The following is a 6,940-nucleotide window of genomic DNA, read 5'->3' on the forward strand; positions in this document are numbered from 1 at the left end:
TGGAATCAGGGGAGCCCTCCGACTGTCATATAGTCTCTTACTTAATGTTTTTATGAAATGGAAGTTTCTTCCCATAATTGGCTTACATACATCCTATAGCCAGCTTTGTTTTACCTAGTCCGTTCTTCACTACAATATTTTAACTTTTAAAAATATTTATATATTAAATTTTATTAAAAGATATTTTAGTGAATATTTCTATCTTATAATTTTGTTGCAGGAAGGGGGACCCCCTTCCAGGGCCCTAGAGTGGGCTCTTATCTAACACTCAGACTTCCCTGGTGGTCCAGTGGCTAAGACTCTGCACTCCCAATACAGGGGGCCCTGGTTCAATACCTGGTCAGGGAACTAGATCCCATATGCCACAGCTAAGAGTTCGAATACCACAACTAAGGAACCCACGTGCCACAACTAAGACCTAGCACAGCCAAAATTTTTTTAAAAAGCAAGTATTAAAAAACAAACAAACAAAAAGTAACGCTCAGAAATGAATTGTCTGAGGAGACACACATGCTGACAAAGAGAAAGTCTTTGTTGGGAAAGAGCACCCAGGCAGAGAGCATCAGGGTAAGGGAATCCAGGAGAACTGCTCTGCCATGTGGCTCACAGCCTCAAGTTTCAAGGGGATGGGATTAGTTTCTGGGTTGTCTCTGGCCAGACATCTTGCTTGGCACATATTTGGTCTGACTCAGGTCAGAACTCAGGTCCCTGGTGACACAGGCTTCTCTCAGCCAACATAGACGCCAGTGCAAAGGATTCTAGGAGGCTGATAGGACAATATTATGGGCTGGTGTCTCCTCCCTCCTTTTGGCCCCTCCTGAATTCTGGTTTGTTTTCAGAGGCAGCACTACGTTCCTCACAGGGACCTTCTGTTGTGAGACAACACGTGTGAGTGGTTATCATTGCTCTTGGCCAAGACGGGCACTTTTGGTCAGTGATTCCCTAATAACTTACAAGTGTACGAGTGAAAGTCGCTCAGTTCAGTTCAGTTCAGTTCAGTCGCTCAGTCGTGTCCAACTCTGCGACCCCATGAATCGCAGCATGCCAGGCCTCCTGTTCATCACCATCTCCCGGAGTTCACTCAGACTCACGTCCATCGAGTCAGTGATGCCATCCAGCCATCTCATCTCTGTCGTCCCCTTCTCCCTGCCCCCAATCCCTCCCAGCATCAGAGTCTTTTCAAATGAGTCAACTCTTCACATGAGGTGGCCAAAGTATTGGAGTTTCAGCTTTAGCATCATTCCTTCCAAAGAACACCCAGGGCTGATCTCCTTCAGAATGGACTGGTTGGATCTCCTTGCAGTCCAAGGAACTCTCAAGAGTCTTCTCCAACACCACAGTTCAAAAGCATCAATTCATGTCTGATTCTTTGCGACCCCATGTTCTATACAGTCCGTGGGATTCTCCAGGCCGGAGTGGGTAGCCATTCCCTTCTCCAGGGGATCTTCCCAACCCAGGGATCAAACCCAGGTCTCTAGCACCAGCAGATTCTTTACCAGCTGAGCCACAGTCTTATCTATGAAGGATGAGGCAGGAGTCAGATGAAGAGGGGAGGTTCTAGATACCTTAGGGCTATCTTTGGACAGCTTGTTCTGAATAATGTAACTCTTGGTTCCTCCCTCCCCTGTGCTCATCCCATTCCACCCTCCCAACCCCACCCCCGCCCTTCCCCCACAACCCCCAGGAGCATCAGAACCTTAGGCCAGGCCTGGAGAAGACCCAGCTACCCAACAGGCTCCTTGAAGCTTTCATTTGATAAACTGCTGTATATAAAACTCTCAAACTCTCCCCTGCACCAGTCATAGTATTTCACCTTTTCCTCCTTCCTCTTTTTCTTGGGTTGGGACTGTCTTTATGAATAGGAGGAAGTAAAGTGTATGAGTTAACTAATGAGGGATCTGATTGTGAGGATCCTTGTTCCACCTACATTTGTTCAGCATCTAATCAAATGACTGTTAAAGGAGATGAGTTTATTTTACTCTGCCCCAGGATACCAAACAAACACTCCTGTCTCTCCAAATAATCCTCAAATGAGGAAATGGTTCAGTTAGGTTGCCTGTGGCTGCCAGTAATAAAAAACATAGCTCAACTCATTTAAACAATAAGGACATCTACTGTCTGGCATACTCAAGTCCTAGTGTGGGGTCAATGTCAGGGGAGACACCATCCACAGCCTCTGGCTCTGTTTCTCTGTGAACCTCTTACTCAGACCTCCTGTGGGTGCTGGTTTCATCTTCAGGCTGGTGCCCAAGATGAAGCCTGAAATTCAGCCTCATGGTCAAATAGGAAAATATTCACAGAGGGGAAGTGAAGCTCACTTTCCAGAAGCCACCACTGATTGGCTTATATTAGGTCTCATGTTCTTTTTGGAACCAATCACATCACGGGAGATGTGGGTGCCTGGAGACTAATTAGACCTGCTCCTAAGCTCAGTTCAGTCCAGTCACTCACTTATGTGCAACTGTTTGCGACCCCATGGACTTCAATACACCAGGCTTCCCTGTCCATCACCACTTTCCAGAGTTTACTCAAACTCATGTCCATTGAGTCGGTGATACCATCCAACCTTCTCGTCCTCTGTCCTCCCCTTCTCCTCCTGCCTTCAATCTTTCCCAGCATCAGGGTCTTTTCTAAGGAGTCAGTTCTTCGCATCAGGTGGCCAGAGTATTGGAGTTTCAGCTTCAGCATCAGTCCTTCCAATGAATATTCAGGACTGATCTCCTTTAGGATGGACTGGTTGGATCTCCTTGCAGTCCAAGGGACTCTCAAGAGTCTTCTCCAAGACCACAGTTCAAAAGCACCAATTCTTTGGTGCTCAGCTTTCTTTATAGTCCAACTCTCACATCCATACATGACTACTGGAAAAACCATAGCTTTGACTAGATGGACCTTTGTTGGTAAAGTAATGTCTCTGCTTTTGAATATGCTGTCTAGGTTGGTCTTCACTTTTCTTCCAAGGAGCAAGCAAGCGTCTTTTGATTTCATGGCTGCAGTCACCATCTGCAGTGATTTCCCCATCAATTTGCCATGAAGTGATGGGACCAGATGCCATGATCTTAGTTTCCTGAATGTTGAGTTTTAAGCCAACTTTTTCACTCTCCTCTTGCACTTTCATCAAGAGGCTCTGTAGTTCTTCTTCACTTTCTGCCATAAGGGTGGTGTCATCTGCATATCTGAGGTTATTGATATTTCTCCTGGAAATCTTCTTTCCAGACTGTGCTTTATCTAGCCCAGCATTTCTCATGATGTACTCTGCATCTAAGTTAAATAAGCAGGGTGACAATATACAGCCTTGACATATTCCTTTTCCTATTTGGAACTAGTCTGTTGTTCCATGTCCAGTTCTAACTGTTGCTTCCTGACCTGCATACACATTTCTCAAGAGGCAGGTCAGGTGTTCTGGTATTCCCATCTCTTCCAGAATTTTCCACAGTTTGTTGTAGTCCACACAGTCAAAGGCTTTGGCATAGTCAGTAAAGCAGTAGATATTTTTCTGGAACTCTCTTGCTTTTTCAATGATCCAACGGATGTTGGCAATTTGATCTCTGGTTCCTCTGCTTTTTCTAAATCCAGCTTGAATATCTGGAAGTTCACGGTTCACGTACTGTTGAAGCCTGGCTTGGAGAATTTTGAGCATTACTTTGCTAATGTGTGAGATGAGTGCAATTGTGCGGTAGTTTGAGCATTCTTTGGCATTGCCTTTCTTTGGGATTGGAATGAAAACTGACATTTTCCAGTCCTGTGGCCACTGCTGAATTTTCCAAATTTGAGGCGATGGCAACCCACTCCAGCGTTCTTGCCTGGAGAATCCCAGGGATGGGGGAGCCTAGTGGGCTGCCGTCTATGCGATCGCACAGAGTTGGACACGACTAAAGCGACTTAGCAGCAGTAGCAGCAGCTGGCATATAGAGTGCAGCACTTTTACAGCATCATCTTTTAGGATTTGAAATAGCTCAGCTGGAATTCCATTGCCTTCACTAGTTTTGTTCGTAGTGATGCTTCCTAAGGCCCACTTGACTTCACTCACATTCCAGGATGTCTGGCTCTAGGTGAGTGATCACACCATTGTGGTTATCTGGTTCATAAAGATCTTTTTTCGTACAGTTCTCCTGTGTATTCTTGCCACCTCTTCTTAATATCTTCTGCTTCTGTTAGGTCCATACCATTTCTGTCTTTTATTTTAGTGCTCATCCTTGCATGAAATGTTCCCTTGGTATCTCTAATTTTCTTGAAGAGATCTCTAGTCTTTCCCATTCTGTGGTTTTTCTCTATTTCTTTCCATTGATCATTGAGGAAGGCTTTCTTATCTCTCCTTGCTATTCTTTGGAACTCTGCATTCAAATGGGTATATCTTTCCTTTTCTCTTTTGACTTTAGCTTTTCTTCCTTTCTCAGCTATTTGTAAGGCTTCCTCAGACAATCATTTTGCCTTCTTGCATTTCTTTTTCTTGGGCATGGTCTTAATCACTGTCTCCTATATAATGTCACAAACCTCCATCCATAGTTCTTCAGGCACTCTATCAGATCTAATCCCTTGAATCTGTTTGTCATTTCCACTGTAAGGAATTTGATTTAGGTCATGCCTGAATGGTCTAGTGGTTTTCCCATCTTTCTGCAATTTAAGTCTGAAGTTGCAATAAGGAGTTCATGTTCTGAGCCACAGTCAGCTCCTGGTCCTAGAGCTGCTCCTAGAGCTGGTGATAGTTTAACTTCTCCTGAAGCACATGGCAATGCCAAGGAATGCTCAAATTATCGCACAATTGCACTCATCTCACACGCTAGTAAAGCAATGGTCAAAATTCTCCAAGCCAGGCTTCAACAGTACGTGAACCATGAACTTCCAGATGTTCAAGCTGGATTTAGAAAAAGCAGAGGAACCAGAGATCAAATTGCCAACATCCGTTGGATCATTGAAAAAGCAAGAGAGTTCCAGAAAAATATCTACTGCTTTACTGACTATGCCAAAGCCTTTGACTGTGTGGACTACAACAAACTGTGGAAAATTCTGGAAGAGATGGGAATACCAGACCACCTGACCTGCCTCTTGAGAAATGTGTATGCAGGTCAGGAAGCAACAGTTAGAGCTGGACATGGAACAACAGACTAGTTCCAAATAGGAAAAGGAGTATGTCAAGGCTGTATACTGTCACCCTGCTTATTTGACTTATATGCAGAGTACATCATGAGAAATGCTGGGCTAGATACACAGTCTGTCTGGAAAGAAGATTGCCAGGAGAAATATCAATAACCTCAGATATGCAGATGACACCACCCTTATGGCAGAAAGTGAAGAAGAACTACAGAGCCTCTTGATGAAAGTGCAAGAGGAGAGTGAAAAAGTTGGCTTAAAACTCAACATTCAGGAAACTAAGATCATGGCATCTGGTCCCATCACTTCATGGCAAATTGATGGGGAAACAGTGGCAGACTTTATTTTGGGGGGCTCCAAAATCACTGCAGATGGTGACTGCAGCCATGAAATCAAAAGACGCTTGCTTGCTCCTTGGAAGAAAAGTGAAGACCAACCTAGACAGCATATTCAAAAGCAGAGACATTACTTTACCAACAAAGGTCCATCTAGTCAAAGCTATGGTTTTTCCAGTAGTCATGTATGGATGTGAGAGTTGGACTATAAAGAAAGCTGAGCGCCAAATAATTGGTGCTTTTGAACTGTGGTCTTGGAGAAGACTCTTGAGAGTCCCTTGGACTGCAAGGAGATCCAACCAGTCCATCCTAAAGGAGATCAGTCCTGAATATTCATTGGAAGGACTGATGCTGAAGCTGAAACTCCAATACTCTGGCCATCTGATGCGAAGAACTGACTCCTTAGAAAAGACCCTGATGCTGGGAAAGATTGAAGGCAGGAGGAGAAGGGGAGGACAGAGGATGAGATGGTTGGATGGTATCACCGACTCAATGGACATGAGTTTGAGTAAACTCTGGAAGGTGGTGATGGACAGGGAGGCGTGGTGTATTGAAGTCCATGGGGTTGCAAAGAGTCAGACAGGACTGAGTGACTCAACTGTACTGAACTGAACTGAAGCACATGGGCTACATGGAATGAACATGGCCCCAGGATTCAATTGGTGTTCTGTTAGGAGGGCGGGGTAGGCAACCAGCAAAGTCCACCAGAGAAGCTTCTAGATTCTTCCCATTCCTGCTTACCTTCTTCTGAGTCTTTTATTGAAATTAGCCTTGAGTGATGAGAACGTCTCGAATGCCCAGAGCAGAAGGGGAAGAGGGAACTATTGCATGAATATGGAAGGATTTCTTAGGAAGTCTGTGGCTCTGTCTGTTAGAGAGTGTGCTCTGACCTGTGGAAATGACCCTCTGACAACTGGACAAACATGAGTCATCTGGTTATTCCAGCCTGAGGAAAACAAACAGTATGACTATCCAAGGCCATTAGTCTCATTTCATGTTTACCCACTGGCCTCCTTAATTCAATTTTTCAAGTAGATTTTCTTACCAAGAAGACAATGTTCAGAGCAGACAACGTAAGTTCTCCAATCTTGTCAATTAAATGTTAAATGTCATGTTTCTCATTCTAAGTTAATAAATAGTCATTCTGGTTCCTCAAGTCATTTCTTTGGAACTCCGGTTAAATCAAATTTGCCAAGCCCTGATCATTCCTGCTGAATTGAGGACACTTGGGCCTCCTGAACTGAATAACCAGACCTTATGGTTAGTATTCTAGGTTAGAAAAGTGTAGATGTGTAGTATTTTCATGATTGTGATTGTAATTGTTGCTGTTAGGTTCTGGGTGATCATAAAAGAGGCACAACAGGATGAGTGGGTCCATCCTAAAAATTATTTCCTGTTTTTAATCTGCCTATACAGATCTGGTTGGCCAAGGTGGCAAAAGATACATTTACAGGTAATACTATCAATTCTTAGTACCAAGACTGTTCAGGAGACATTTGTACATTTTCTAGGTATGT

The 6,940-nt window shown here is 44.1% G+C and overlaps 1 non-coding gene across 1 annotated transcript; it reads left to right on the top strand.

Moving 5' to 3' along the window:
- The first annotated feature begins 275 nt into the window (after window positions 1–275).
- TRNAG-CCC (transfer RNA glycine (anticodon CCC)) lies at window positions 276–348 on the top strand. The gene has a single exon. It is a non-coding gene; the product is annotated as a tRNA-Gly (tRNA).
- Window positions 349–6,940: the final 6,592 nt, after the last annotated feature.

The sequence above is a fragment of the Ovis aries genome, chromosome 12 (genome assembly GCF_016772045.2).
Source record: "Ovis aries strain OAR_USU_Benz2616 breed Rambouillet chromosome 12, ARS-UI_Ramb_v3.0, whole genome shotgun sequence".
In the NCBI taxonomy this organism is placed as follows: Eukaryota; Metazoa; Chordata; class Mammalia; order Artiodactyla; family Bovidae; genus Ovis; species Ovis aries.